This window comes from Hemibagrus wyckioides, linkage group LG24, assembly GCF_019097595.1.
Source record: "Hemibagrus wyckioides isolate EC202008001 linkage group LG24, SWU_Hwy_1.0, whole genome shotgun sequence".
Lineage (NCBI taxonomy): Eukaryota > Metazoa > Chordata > Actinopteri > Siluriformes > Bagridae > Hemibagrus > Hemibagrus wyckioides.
The window spans coordinates 11,919,956-11,934,868 of NC_080733.1; the positions used below are offsets into that span (position 1 = coordinate 11,919,956).

Below are 14,913 nucleotides of genomic sequence, written 5' to 3' on the forward strand. Positions count from 1 at the left end.
CTGATGTTGGACGAGAAGGCCTGGCTCTCAGTCTCCGCTCTAATTCATCCCAAAGGTGTTCTATTGGGTTGAGGTCAGGAATCTGTACAGGCCAGTCAAGTTCATCCACACCAGACTCAGTCATCCATGTGTTTATGGACCTTGCTTTGGTCACTGGTGCACAGTCATGTTGGAAGAGGAAGGGGCCAGCGCCAAACTGTTCCCACAAAGTTGGGAGCATGGAATTGTCCAAAATGTCTTGGTATGCTGAAGCATTCAGAGTTCCTTTCACTGGAACTAAGGGGCCAAGCCCAGCTCCTGAAAAACAACCCCACACCATAATCCCCCCTCCACCAAACTTTACACTTGGCACAATGCAGTCAGACAAGTACCGTTCTCCTGGCAACCGCCAAACCCAGACTCGTCCATCAGATTGCCAGATGGAGAAGCGCGATTCGTCACTCCAGAGAACGCGTCTCCACTGCTCTAGAGTCCAGTGGCAGCGTGCTTTACACCACTGCATCCGACGCTTTGCATTGCACTTGGTGATGTATGGCTTGGATGCAGCTGCTCGGCCATGGAAACCCATTCCATGAAGCTCTCTGCGCACTGTTCTGGAGCTAATCTGAAGGCCACATGAGGTTTGGAGGTCTGTAGCGATTGACTCTGCAGAAAGTTGGCGACCTCTTCGCACTATGCGCCTCAGCATCCGCTGACCCCGCTCCGTCAGTTTACGTGGCCTACCACTTCGTGGCTGAGTTGCTGTCGTTCCCAAACACTTCCACGTTCTTATAATACAGCTGACAGTTGACTGTGGAATATTTAGGAGCGAGGAAATTTCACGACTGGATTTGTTGCACAGGTGGCATCCTATCACAGTTCCACGCTGGAATTCACTGAGCTCCTGAGAGCGATCCATTCTTTCACAAATGTTTGTAAAAACAGTCTGCATGCCTAGGTGCTTGATTTTATACACCTGTGGCCATGGAAGTGATCGGAACACCTGATTCTGATTATTTGGATGGGTGAGCGAATACTTTTGGCAATATAGTGTATGAATATGATACACAGTAATTATGGAAAGTTACTGTAATAAATTTTAAAAGGTTTTCCGTGTGAAGACAGCAGTGTCACACAATCTGAACAGAGATTTAGCTATTATTTATTTACTCTATTACTTTATTTTTATTTTAACTAATACTTTTTACTTTTTATTTATTTATTTATCTTTATTTATTTATTTTTAATTAAGTGATAGAGGTTTTTTTTTTCCATTTTTAATTTCACACCACGAGAATGCTCGGCAATTTTTGTCTAACACGACAAGCTGTCTTCGTTAACTTCAAGAAAGAAAAGAAAATAGAAGGCATCTGGTGAAAGACTCTTGTTTCGTCATATCTTGCTGATGTGATATCTACAGATAGATAGAGTTTCAAAAATAAAAGCCCTTTTAACCCTTTAATCTCATGTAGACGTTATCAGGTTCAGGCTTACACTCCCTATCGTAACTGCATAACTTTCCTATTAGTTTCAGAGGAGTTACTGAATGCTATGCTCTAAATTTAGCGACAGAATAATTAGCCGCTGCTGTACGAACTGTGCGTGCTTTGGCATGAGGAAATGACGTGAGGTTAAGTGAATGATTGTTTCTTTAGTGCTAAATGATGGTGTTCACACAGCACAAGCACAGCTCGCTGCAATTCCAGGAGGTATTTAGTGTTTCCTTCCTCTTTCCCCAGGATCCCTCCAGGACTTGGATTTGGATTGACGAGCAGCTTAAGGACTTTGGATGTGACTTGTACTAGTAAGTGACTTGACTCTGAGGTGACTGCGTCAAGCAGGGAGGCTCCATGTAGTGTTCTGTGTGTGTATGTGTGTGTGAAGTCGGTGCACGGCTCTAAATATACATCAGAGCGAGTGTATGGGTTGAGTGAGAGAGGGTGGGTGACGCCTACACTGTTATACAATGGGAATTGTGTAATTGTTAGAAATCGCCTACTAGTGTCTCCCTATTCCTTTACTTTTTCACAATTTCTTTCATTCTTGGTTTTCTCCTGTACGAAGTTTAAGCGGCACACACACACACACACGTACACACACACACACACACACACACACACGTGCGTCATACTGGACATTACACCAGAAGACTCCTGTCTGTCATCATCTCTGATGGGTGTGTCTTATAAACAGCAATCTTTCTTTCTTTCTTTCTTTCTTTCTTTCTTTCTTTCTTTCTTTCTTTCTTCTTTTTATTATTCTCTCCCCCCCTCTCCCACCCCCTCTCTCACCCCTGCCATTCTCTCTCTCTCTCTCTCTGGATCAATGCCTTAACACAACTCTGACACAAAACCAGGACCTTACTTGACTGTGTCTTTTTCTCATTCATTCTCTTCCTCCATGTCTGTACAGCGTGCATTATGACATGTGTGTTATGACTTTAGTAGTATGATGTGTGTGTAATGACTTTAGTAGTATGACATGTGGCATGATCACCAAAACCGGTTTGATTCTATCAGTCAAAGCAAATCTGAAGCATTTGCATTGCACTACAGGCTGGAGGTGAGAGCAGGGGTGTACCACACACACACACACACAAACACCAGCAGAGTCAGATGTGTGGAGTTACACATGATTATCTACAGGGTTACAATCATAATACCACAACCTCTAGATCTCTGACTTTTTATTATTTTTGTCCTTGAAGAGGTTGTGAAGGGATCGGCTTGTGTAAAAAAAAAATTCTGCAAAACAAATTGAATGAGCACACACACACACACACAGAATAAAGTTTACATAAAAATATCACATTTCCCAACAAAACATGATTTCATTGTTTATTCTAAACGGAATTTAAACATGTTGCTTAATCACTAGAATGATGTAGCGCGAGATCATGTAGCATTAACCCAAACCATTTACAGTGTGAAATCTCATGAGGATATCGCCACTGACGAGAACTCCGCTATTAAATTTAGCCGATTAAACCATGTTTGTTAGAATTGCACAGCGGTGATGTATCTGTTACCAAACACCAGTGTTACGGGTTCAATTCTCAGCTCAGCTCAGGGTTTGAATTTATTCAGGGTTTAAAGAAAAATACACACGCTAATCACGTTAGATGTACGGAAACTTCTTTTTTATTGAGGTTATTTGTGTCAGTGTTACTCTAGTCAATCACCCTGGTGCACATTCGTATCAAGTAAATATAGTGCAGGAAGGTACATAAAAAAACTGGAGCATTTAACTAATCACATGCATTTATGTTAATTATCTAGCTTTCTCTCTCTCTCTCTCTCTCTTTCTTTCTTCACATGCATTTCTGTCAATTATTTAGCTTCCTCTCTCTCTCTCTCTCTCTCTCTCTCTCTGTCTCTCTGTCTCTCTCTCTTTCTTCATCTGTGATGGGTGTGTCTCATAGACAGCAATCTTTCTTTCTTTCTTTCTTTCTTTCTTTCTTTCTTTCTTTCTTTCTTTCTTTCTTTCTTTCTCTCTTCTTCTTCTTCTTCTTCTTTCTCTCTCTCTCTCTCTCTCTCTCGCTCTCTCTCTCTTTCTTCACATACATTTATGTCAGTTATTTAGCTCCAGGAAGCTCACTGGACCAGAGACTAGCTTCAGGGTTTTTAGACATTCGCTCAGAAATGAAATTGTCTTTATTTTCCTAGACTCTCATATATTTACAGCATGCACCGTTTGACGGACGGAGAAGCGCGTGTTTATTGTTCTTGCATCAAATTCAAGGCAGACATCTCATCTGTTCAGAGTCTATAGCAGTACTCACAAATGATTGTGAAACACAGCATAATAACTTTCAACGTCATCTTTAAGGCTGTAAACTCTTCACTGAGGGCTTTAATTGAGCACCCTTGATTCCTTGGAGATGCTTTTCAATGCCAGGGCGCGGATAAGTTACAGGGTAAGGCTGAGTGTTTTGTTTTTCTATATACATTTTAACAGGCCCTTTAGCAAGCTCTTCCTGCTGCGTCATCCTCCAGTACATTCCGATTTTGACACGTCACAGACGCTTTTATTACTCTGACTCGAGACTTGGTGCTGTACAGTGATGACCCATCAGAGTGCGAGCTTCTCTACATGCAGTCTGGTTTACATAGAACCATAACACAGAGGATGGGGGAAAATGTCTTCAGATAAACCTGAAAAGGAATAAAATATGTATAACATGAGTAGAAAAAAAAATAGAAAATGAGTGAATAAAATAAATAAAATATAAATAAATAATATAAATAAATAAATAAAAAGATAAAAAAAAACAAAATAATAAAACAACAACAAGAAATAATAATAATAATAATAATAATAATAATAATAATAAATAAATAAATAAATAAATAAATAAATAAATAAATGAAATGAAATGAAATGAATTAAATTAATAGAAGGTTTTTGGAAGCACTTTTAGTGTATTTCTAGACCTGCAATAATCATAAGGGTTCAATTATTTCTTTTCACCCAGAAAAAGCTCCACACACATCGGTTAGAACCAGTAGAACTGTTCCGCTCTGAATTTAGTTTTTTATCCATTAAAAAATTCAATACATTAAGCATACAGGGTTTGAAACATGAGGTGTGTTTATGGAAGTAAAGCAGAAAGGATTGTCTGTAAAACAGCAGAGAGCTCTAAAAAAATTTTTTTTTAACTTTAACTTCTTTAAATCTGAAAGAAGTGAAAAATTAACCCTACTGGAACACTTTAATCAAGAGAGACAAAAAAGTAGCATTGGCTGAAACCTTGGTTTAATAAACTAAGAGCTTTGCAGTCACTGCACAGGCAGCAGATGGCTCTAAGATGCTCCTTATGGCAAAAAATAAACTATTGTAAGTAGTAAGGATAAAGAAGTGATAACTTGGGCAAAAACACTTGTTATAGTTATTATGGAATAAAAGTAAGAAATAGTTTCAGATAAACTGGAGGTACATGGTGAATATGGATGGAGGGTTGGATAGCAGCTGGCACGGAAGTTTCCAGATGGTGTGACTGGCAGCAGCATTAGCCAAAGGTAGAGGGGAAGCAAAGAAGCTGCCAAAGCCACAACTGGAACGACAAGTGTGTGTGTACAATCCACCGCAGGTCCTGGCGTCACAAAACACTTCACTTCTGCCTGTCTGTCTGTCTGCTAGACAGCGAGACTCTATTCAGTAATGCTGTTCTTCTTATGACTACACAAACAGGAACACCCTGCAGAAAACTAAGTTGTGTAACTCCTTCCTGCATGCAGCGAACACGTCTCCTTCATCACTTCTCTCCTGGGTTTGTAGATGTGTGTGTAGGAGTGTGTAGAGACGGAGAGGGCACCCAGGTGTCAAGGAGCTGGCTGAATTGAAAGACTATACAAAGTTGTGTAGTATTTACATATTCAGACAGAAAAATCAACATCCTGTGATCTAGATTTAGTTACAAATACTTTACATTCTGTCCCTTTTGAGTGTACACTATGTAGTGACCATATGTAGTGAAAGTCAGAGGTTCCTCCTAGGTGAAGATGAGTTTAAAACAGCTGATCTTTATATGGATGGCAAGGTTACATGTGAAATTTAGATAAATATTCAGAATACTGTGATTTGACCTGAGTGAAAGAGACAGTAAGGTGTTACTGCTTATGCATTTGAGAAAGAAATCTTGTAGGCAGTTAAATTGGAATGCTTTTAATAGCTCTGATTAAGGCCTGGCCTTGTCGTAAGACACACACACACACATCTCTTACTACCCTTGTAAGGACCTCCCTCAAGTTTTCCTTGTGTGGATCAGATAAATGTTCCAGCAACATCTAAAGTGTCAGGCATTAATATCCTTTTGGGGACATTTCGTCCCCCAACACACACATACACACACATCAGGCACTATGTTTCATGCATAGACAAGCACTGAGACTCTCTCACACAATTATACACTTACACAAACACATAAATAAACATTGAGGCTCAGATTTACACACACACTAATAAATCTCTGTCTCTCTCTCTCTCTCTCTCTCTCTCTCTCTCTCTCTCTCTCTCTCTCACACACACACACACACACACACATACACACGGCTGACTCCCCATATCTGAGCTGCACGTCCCTCTGTAGTGGGGAGGTTTGGAGTAGAGAGCGTGGGAGTCTGGCAGTTTTATTGCTGCCTTGGACTTTCTGCAACGCTGAGCATCCAGCACTGTGTCAAGCTGAACACAGGGGGTGTGTGAGAACGTGTCTGTGCATGAGCGCCTGTTTTGTGTGCGCGTATTTCATTTGCATAAGACTGCTGGATTTGTGATTCTTGTTCTCCTGATTCCGTGTGTGCATGCGCGGGTGTGTGTGTGTGCGCAAATGTGTGTATGTGTGTGTGAGGAGGTGGAGCAGCTCGCACTGACTGCGAGTGAATAGTTCACAGTTTCAGCTGTGTGAATGTGAAACGTCTTAATGCTGATGTATCGTCCCAGACTCTGGCTCATTAACGGTGACGCGTGTCATTTCCTCCAGCCCCCGAGCCCGTCCCGCTCCTGCCCAAAGTGGATTAAGTGCTCCGGTTGGTGCATTGTGTGCTGGGCTATTAGTCAAACTCAGGACAGGCCTAATCTATCAGAAATACACGCAGAACGAACTGATTATGCCTCTCCATAATCTCAGAGCCTTGTTCCAGCACTAGACATTGACTCAAATTCTCTCTGAGGCTTTAACGCTGCAACAGAGACGTATCGGATGACTGTTAACCAAAATCGCATGGAGACGTGCGAACATTTCCTGCATTGCTTTGGGAAAACCACTGACCGCCTCCAAATTGTTTGCAGATGAGAATTGACCCAGGCACGTAGACATAGCCCAGATCGTTATGCTCTTAACATCACCAGATGATGACTGTGGAGTTTAAGATTACAGAATAGGAGTGTGTGTAAAGGGTGTGCGTTTGTGTGTGAGAGAGAAAAGAATGTAGGGGAAAATGTGCATGAGGCACAGGTGTGTATGACTCAGGCTTCTGGACTGGATCATTTGATACCTCCTGTTAAAACATTTTTCCTCTCAAGCCTCGTACTGATCCTGTAAAACCGCTCCAGAAGAAATATATATATATATATATATATATATATATATATATATATATATATATATATATATATTTAAATATGTGTGTGTAAAGTCCATTGACAGCTATAAAGAAGACTATTTTAGTGCAGACAAGCTGCTGTGAGGACGAGGTCCAGGTTTGGAAAGCCGGTCATGACTGATTAGATTGCAGATAGTTTCGAGCAGAAGCACCGGAGCACGTAAATGTCCGCTTGATGCTTCCGACCTTGTGATTGAAACTGGCTTGTGACACTCAGTTTAGTGAAGTAAAGAACATGGTACAAGCTCATGTTGCGACATTGAACAGTGTGTCTGAGAAACAACATGCAAAATGGAGCAGTCGTCTTTAGAGCCCTCTGCTGCCTGTGAAGGAAATGACATCAGCAATTAAAGCATTCCTGATCCTCCTGATACTTCTTAATATATGATGCTTTTTAGGAAAAAGGAACAGAACAGAATATATTTATATATGTATGTATGTATGTATGTATGTATGAATGTTGGTGTGTGTGTGTGTGTGTGTTAATTTGCCTCCTATTTCCTTTGCCTGTTCCCATCTACTCTCTAGTCACACAGCAGTTTCCAGTGTTGAACAATATCACATGCTTCCTACAAGTCAAGTAAAGCCACCACATCTTTTTTAAACCGCTCCTCATGCTCCACTGCATATACACTTGAAGGAATGCGAGTCCCACAATTGGTTAGTGCTTCTCTGATTGACATGGGAGGATGTAATTCCATCCTTCTTTGCCCAGAAAGCTCAGCCAATTTTTGCTGGCTGTGGCATCACTGGGAATGAATCTCTTGACCTCTGGATGGCAGGTTGAAAGCTTTTCTTTTGGGCCATTCAGGAACAATAAGCCTAATACAAAGAACGAAAAAATCACATCATTGTTTCACTTGTTTCATTTATTTTTTGACCAGTTTTACTGTTGATAGGATGATAAGTTGATAGGATGCAAAGACATGACTTTGATTAAAGAGTTTTCTTTATAGTGTTACTATTCTTGGTCATGCTGGAGTCAGCCATTATCACACGCAGCCCAAATTAAAAGGTGAATAGAGATTATGACTTCAGTGTTATACAAATAAGCTGCTGAGATGCTATTTTTTAGCCTGAGTCATGATAATGGTCATCTGAGCTTTGGGGATTGCACACTGAGAGATCCTGGGGAAAGTTCTGTGTGCTCCTGCTCAGGGTTGCTAACTAAGCAACTTTTTTTGCTAGATCTGTTGACTTAATTAAAAAAAAGAAAAAAAAAGCAAGTGTCCTCAATATGCACTCAGTATGACTTATGAGATCACATCATGAGTTGAGGGAGCAGGATTAGTTGACTCACCAGCAGGATGTGGAAAGAGGGAGTTGCTCTTGCACAAACTGCTGACCATTCATTGATCAGCAGTGTTCCCAATAACCAGTCACTGATCAGCACTTTTCCCAATAACCAATCACTGATCAGCATGGTTCCCAATAACCAGTCACTGATCAGCACTGTTCTCGATAACCAATCACTGATCAGCATGGTTCCTGATAACCAATCACTGGTCCTGAGCAAAGCAATGTTTCCAAAAAACCAATCACAAATGAGCATTGTTTTCAAATAACCAATCATTGATCAGCATTTTTCCTGTTAACAAATCAAGCATCAGCATTGTTCCCAACAACCAATCACTGGTCAGCATTTTTCTAGATAACCAATCACAGATCACCATTGTTCTAGATAACCAGTCACTGCTCAGCATTGTTCCCAAAAAGCAATCAATGTTCAGCATTGTTCCTGAAAAACCAATCAATGTTCAGCATTGTTCCTGAAAAACCAATCAATGTTCAGCATTGTTCCTGAAAAACCAATCACTGCTCAGCATTGTTCCTGAAAAACCAATCACTGCTCAGCATTGTTCTTGAAAACCAATTACTGCTCAGCATTGTTCCCAAAAACCAATCAATGTTCAGCATTGTTCCTGATAACTAATCACAGATCAGCATTGCTCCAAAAAAACAATCACTGATCAGCATTGTTCCTAATAATTAATCACAGATTAGCATGGTTCTCTGTGACCATTTATAGAGAACATAGAGCTTTGTTTTTAACCACCCCCAAAAGGACCTCTTCATCTCCCTCCACTGGCCAGCTGTAGACACCCATATCAAATTCAAGGCCTTGATGCTTGTGTAAAAAGTCCTTGTGTGGAACAGCACCCCTTTCTTCAACACTCTCCTTGAGGTTTATGTTCTCTCCTGTGATCATTTAATGACCGATCCCTGATAGCCTACTACTCAGAGAGCCATGAGGTCTCTTTCCAAAACCTTCAAATTAACCGTGCCTCACAATCCAGGACTATCTAAAGCCTAAAGTCCCACCTCTTCCCTGAACACTTAACTAACCCCTAACTTATCCCCCACCACCCCCCAAAAAAATCTGCACTGTAGAACTCAATCATAGGTTTTGTATGGTAGCATGACTCGTAGTATCCTCTGCTTGATATATACTACTTCGCTTGTATTTCCTCAGTTGTAAGTCAATTTGGATAAAAGCATCTCAAACACAGATGATCACCAAACAAACACTAATCACCATTATTTGCCTCAAGTGATCACTTTTCTCTCTTTTGAATATGCAAATTAGCATAAATCAATGAATATGCAGATTAGTTTATGACATCACCGACTTCTTGAGACTTTTTGCGTATGTGTTAGCTACCTTCCCTTGTGTAGCAGGTCAGTGTGAGCTGAACTGATGCTGCATCGAGTTTTATTTGAAGATGCGAGCATCTTGGGGCAAGAGCAGTGAGCCGTATCCGATGCATGTGGTAATCCTGTGGAAGTGAACGCTTTTACTTAAACATGGCCATCGATACTCAGGATAGCGCTAATATATGCTTAGGCTTGCTTGCTACACACACACACATGCACACACACACACCCACGCACACAAATACACACACACACACACACACACACAGACTCAGGGAGTGTAATTAATCCTCCTGCTGTGTCAGGCTGTGACTCATCACACACACATACGGCAAGCCTCGCTTTGCTAGAGTACACACAATCCTGCTTAACAGCTTCTGCACACACACAGACACACACACACAGACACACACACACAGACACACACACACACAGCGCTTTGCTGCTTTGATAAAAAGGGAGAGAGCATAGTGACACGCTTGCCACACATTCACACATGTACACTCTTAACACTGTTTGTCCCTCCCACGTACGTGCACACACACACACACACATGCACAGGCTTTGTATGAATCGCCCTGTGTGTAAATGAGTGGGGTGTGAGGGCACGGCTTTTACGCAAATGTTTTGGAAACCTCATCCATGGAGGTTATAAATAGTTGCTCAATTTCTGTCTAACTCGGTAAACAGACTCTGTAAAAACTTTAAAGACTCATGTACAAAATTATTCCAGTATTATGTTAATACAAGTCATTAGTTCTGTTAATAAACAGCCAGATCATAACTCCAGCTCCATCTACAGGCTGAATCTATTGCAGATCAGTGTTACTTTTGACTGTTAACACTTTAAACCTAAGTAGCCATAAATATTGGAATGCCTCACATCTGTTTAGCTTTCTCTAAATAAATATGTTTTGAAGTACAGGCAGCCCCTTTTCCCAAAACTGCCCAGCTGTACACACTTACTGGGTTACCCCTCATGTTTCAGTGTTAGCCCAGAATGCATCACGGCGGTACGGCGCAATTGCAGAGTCAATGCGAAGACTTGGTCTAAGAGATGACAAGTACTGTAGCAGTGTGAGTGTGAAAGATTAAGCTGTGGAATCGAGTGGACAGATGAAGAGCTGAGAGACTAAAAGGCTAAAGCTCTGCCGCATCACTCTCTGTAGCTAAATTCCACCGACTTATCAATGAATCAGCTCAATTCAGTTGGATTATAGTCAATCAATAGAGTGCACTGATTATAAATATTGATATGCACACCACTCAGCTTGTGCATGGATGTCTGATCTCTGATATGTAGTGTATTCATACACACACTCTTTGATTTTGGTTAACGACGTCAAGAAGTTTTGCAGACGGGGGTAATAAAGCATGAGATTACATCGTTACCAAGGAAATATCTCAAATAATGAGTGCGACTTTGTCAAGCATCCATGCACTCTAATGAAAGCTGTGTTTTATGCCTCAGCGTCTGTTCAGTTAACAGCACTGGGCCACGGGACGTCCCCAGTACAATTTGTAACAAATGTCATTTCTTAGTGTCTGGCTCACAGTGAGATGTCAGACTATCAAAGCTCTGTTTCCATTTGGTTTTGTTTTGTATGTGCTGTGTGGGGTTTTCCCCATGGATATACACAGAGACCTGTATCACAGACAGAAGCAGATATTCTCTAGAAGTACACTTTCCCCATAGAATCACTTTCATTTCCAGTCGTTTTCTTTAAGATACACGGCATAATCAGTTATTTTTCTCTATCTAACATTGCTTGTTTCTAGTAGCCTGTAGTTTCTTATGTATTCTGTTTACAACCTTTCCCCATGGTATAACTATATCTTCGCTTAGAAAGCTAAAGTGGCTTGCTAATATTTGCAGAGAAAGCTTACATTATAATCTATAAGCTAATAATACATTTGCTTAGCTATTTGTCCATGAACTTTCCACCTGAGACCGTTCTGTTTTTATTTGTTTTTAACTTTTTATAAGCCGACTTGTTTGACTCGTTTTAAATATCATGAGATGAGTTGACTGGTAATGCTAACATAGCTAGCTAATGTTTGCAGAGGAAGCTAGCCAGCTAATTTCTCCTGAAACTCAGGAAAAGTTTAGCATTTGAGGGACATTTTGTAGAACTTTTTTTTGTCACCAAGCTATTAGTAATGTAGAATATAGAGTGAAAACTAAGAACTCTGTGTAAATTAGATTGGTGTGCTAAGCTATTTTGCTAAAGCCTTGCTTTTATTGTTTTATTTTTCCACTGCAGCATTATCACCTACCCTAACTATCCATTTGCAATATATTGAAATATTGAGTCTTTTTTTTTTTTACTATTTATTTAAGTATTTCACGTCTTTGGAGTTTAATGGGGTTTTTTTTATCTTTTGCAATACAATACATGCAAAAGCTAATAAACACCAATCAGGCATAACATTATGACCACCTGCCTAATATTGTATTGGTCCCCCTTTTGCTTCCAAAACAGCCCTGACCCATCAAGGCATGGACTCCACTAGATCCCTGAAGGTGTGCTGTGGTATCTGGCACCAAGATGTTAGCAGCAGATCCTTTAAGTCCTGTAACTTGCGAGATGGGGCCTCCATCTCTGCTGCTAACATCAGGATCTGCTGCTAACATCTTGGTGCCAGATACTTTTGATAGATACTGACCAGGAACACCACACAGGAGCTGCAGTTTTGGGGATGCTCTGATCGTCTAGCCATCACAGTTTGGCCCTTTTCAAACTCGCTCAAATCCTTACGCTTGCCCATTTTTCCTGCTTCTAACACATCAACTTTGAGGACAAAATGTTCATTGCTGCCTAATATATCCCACCCACTAACAGGTCCCATGATAATCAGTCTTATTCACCTGTCAGTGGTCATAATGTCTGATCGGTGTATATATTTCTAAATATATTCCTAAATTACATTTTGATTATTTCTAGATGTTAGGCACTATCAATATGGCAGTGAACCAGTTGGCTAGTTATCTAAAATCCTGTATATATCTCTAGTTTCCCATTACTTACACCATACTAACAGTTACAGTTAAGTGTTTTTGATTGCACTGTCTTTGAAGCATAAAGTCATTCGCTGAGGTGTGCAGCCTCACAGCACTTCTTGTAACCGTCTCAGCATTTTTGTGTAGCATGTGTGTTTGTGCAGTGAGGTAAGTAGCTTGTTTTGGCTTCCACTTCTCAATCATGTTTGTGTCTGCTCGCAACAGACCACAGCAAAGCGAGCTTGTGCTCTGTAACCATGCAACCAGATCTTTATGTGACTGAGTTACCAGGCAACTTAGTGTCCCAGCAATGAGCTAACGCTGTAGCACTGGCTTTGTTCACTGGCTGTCCTGCTACTCAGTACACATGTGGAATTACTCAATATCTAAAACTTAGCTATATAAACTTTTACGTTAGATGGCTTTTATCCTTCTTTCTTTCTTTCAAACCACAAACTAGAAAATCAACTTAGTTTTAGAAAAAATCAGACAGCTGAGAAGATGTGCATGAACTCCGTACACCAGTTTTCAATGAAAGAACAGAGAGATGTGAGCTGTTTTAAAAGTCGGTCAATGCTTTACAGCTTTAATATGAATTTACTGAATTTAGACATTCCGATTTTATAAGCAACAGGCGCAACTCTGATTGTTTCTTTATGCTAATAATTACACTCCAAACGCACATTAGCAGTACTAGTTATGTAGCCAGTTAGACATCAGTGTAGATTAAACTGATTAAATTATGGACTAGACCGGATGGCAGTAATCATTCTGATAACTTGTGTTCAGCTGTGTTTGAAATGAAATGCAGTAAAGAATCATGAAACAAAATGAGAATGAATGTATGGAGCAGCGTGAGCCCTGCCCCAGTGGGCCCATGTTAACGTTTTATTTACTAAAATGTGCTAAATTAACTTATTAGTATTTTGGGAGAATTTTTGTTGTGATAAAATTTGTTGAATATATGATCGCAGTATCAGTCAATATATCGATGTATATGGTATATGTCCCCACCTGCACCTATGGACAGTCCACCACTGCTTCCTTCTATCCTTCATATCCTTTTGGCGACTTTTTTAGGTATTTTTTCATTCAGCCCATATCTCAGATCACTATTTGTTTATGGTTGATGACAGTTGAATATGCAATAATATATTTGTCTGTAATTCCCATACTGCATTTGTTTGCAGGCCTTTTTATGCTGCGTTGATGCACAGAGCTGCCTAACAAAGTCATCTGAGATCAGCATTACACTCACTGCAAGAGCAGGAATAATGCAGGATCCCAGTGTGAGCTGCAGAAAAGCGCCTCCTCCCTGACCTTAAATTAACTGCAGTATTTAAAGAGCATGTACACAGTCTGACAGCTGATTGACAATATTTAGCAGACTCTTTGGACTCTCTCTCTCTCTCTCTCTCTTTCTGTGCCAACTCTTCTGTTTACATACACGAACGTCTCTACCTTTATCAGTTTCGGTCAGGTTCTGTCTACATGTATGTGCCAGTTCTCACTGTCTTAAAGCAACAGTCAAATTTACACATGTTGTTTTGTTGGGCCATATTTGGCACTGCACTGGGAACGTGGCTAATTAAAGTCTAAATCTATAGCAGAATGTACTAAGGCAGCTACCTCTTATAGAAGCCACCCTTGGCTCTTTAGCAATCCTGCCTTAAGGGCTCTAAGTAGGGAACAGAAAACCGATCCTCAACCTGCTGGATTGAAGCATTTTACAACAATGTCGGATCGTAATGTACACCTATGATCTGAATGGCTTTGTATGATTGCTGGACAATGGTGTTGGTCAACCCAGACGCAGACGTTGTTCCAGTACAGCGTGGTAACTCGAGAGACACACTGCTATCTGCTTACTGCTGCTTTTGTCCTGATTGTTACGTTAGCACAGGTCGGGGACGTGACTATCTCTGCATCAGACTGATGCCACAGAGACAATGAGGGGAGAGGAGAGCACAGCATAGGGCTGAATAAAGCTTCTCCACTTTACCTGGTCTGATGCGGAAGAGTTTTCCATATCTATTTAGCCTTTAGACATTGAAAGTATATATGATTTTCTTGCCTCGTGTGTTGTTTCACCTCTGAGGAACAGAGATGTGAGGTTGAATGCTAATTGAGATTTGAGAATGCCAGTTATGGGTTTGACCTTGCTGTGATTTATTTGTT

General features: G+C 40.6%; 1 protein-coding gene across 8 annotated transcripts in view; it reads left to right on the top strand.

Moving 5' to 3' along the window:
• atxn1a (ataxin 1a) overlaps nucleotides 1–14,913 on the top strand; it is a 115,136-nt gene that overhangs the window by 54,559 nt on the left and 45,664 nt on the right. For 6 of the 8 annotated variants that reach the window (XM_058377569.1, XM_058377568.1, XM_058377570.1 and 3 more), the window contains one exon: nucleotides 1,719–1,783. The exons of the other annotated variants lie outside the window; for them this stretch is intronic. The gene's annotated coding sequence lies outside the window, so the exon portion shown is untranslated. The remainder of the gene's footprint in view (nucleotides 1–1,718; nucleotides 1,784–14,913) is intronic. 8 annotated transcript variants of the gene reach the window in all.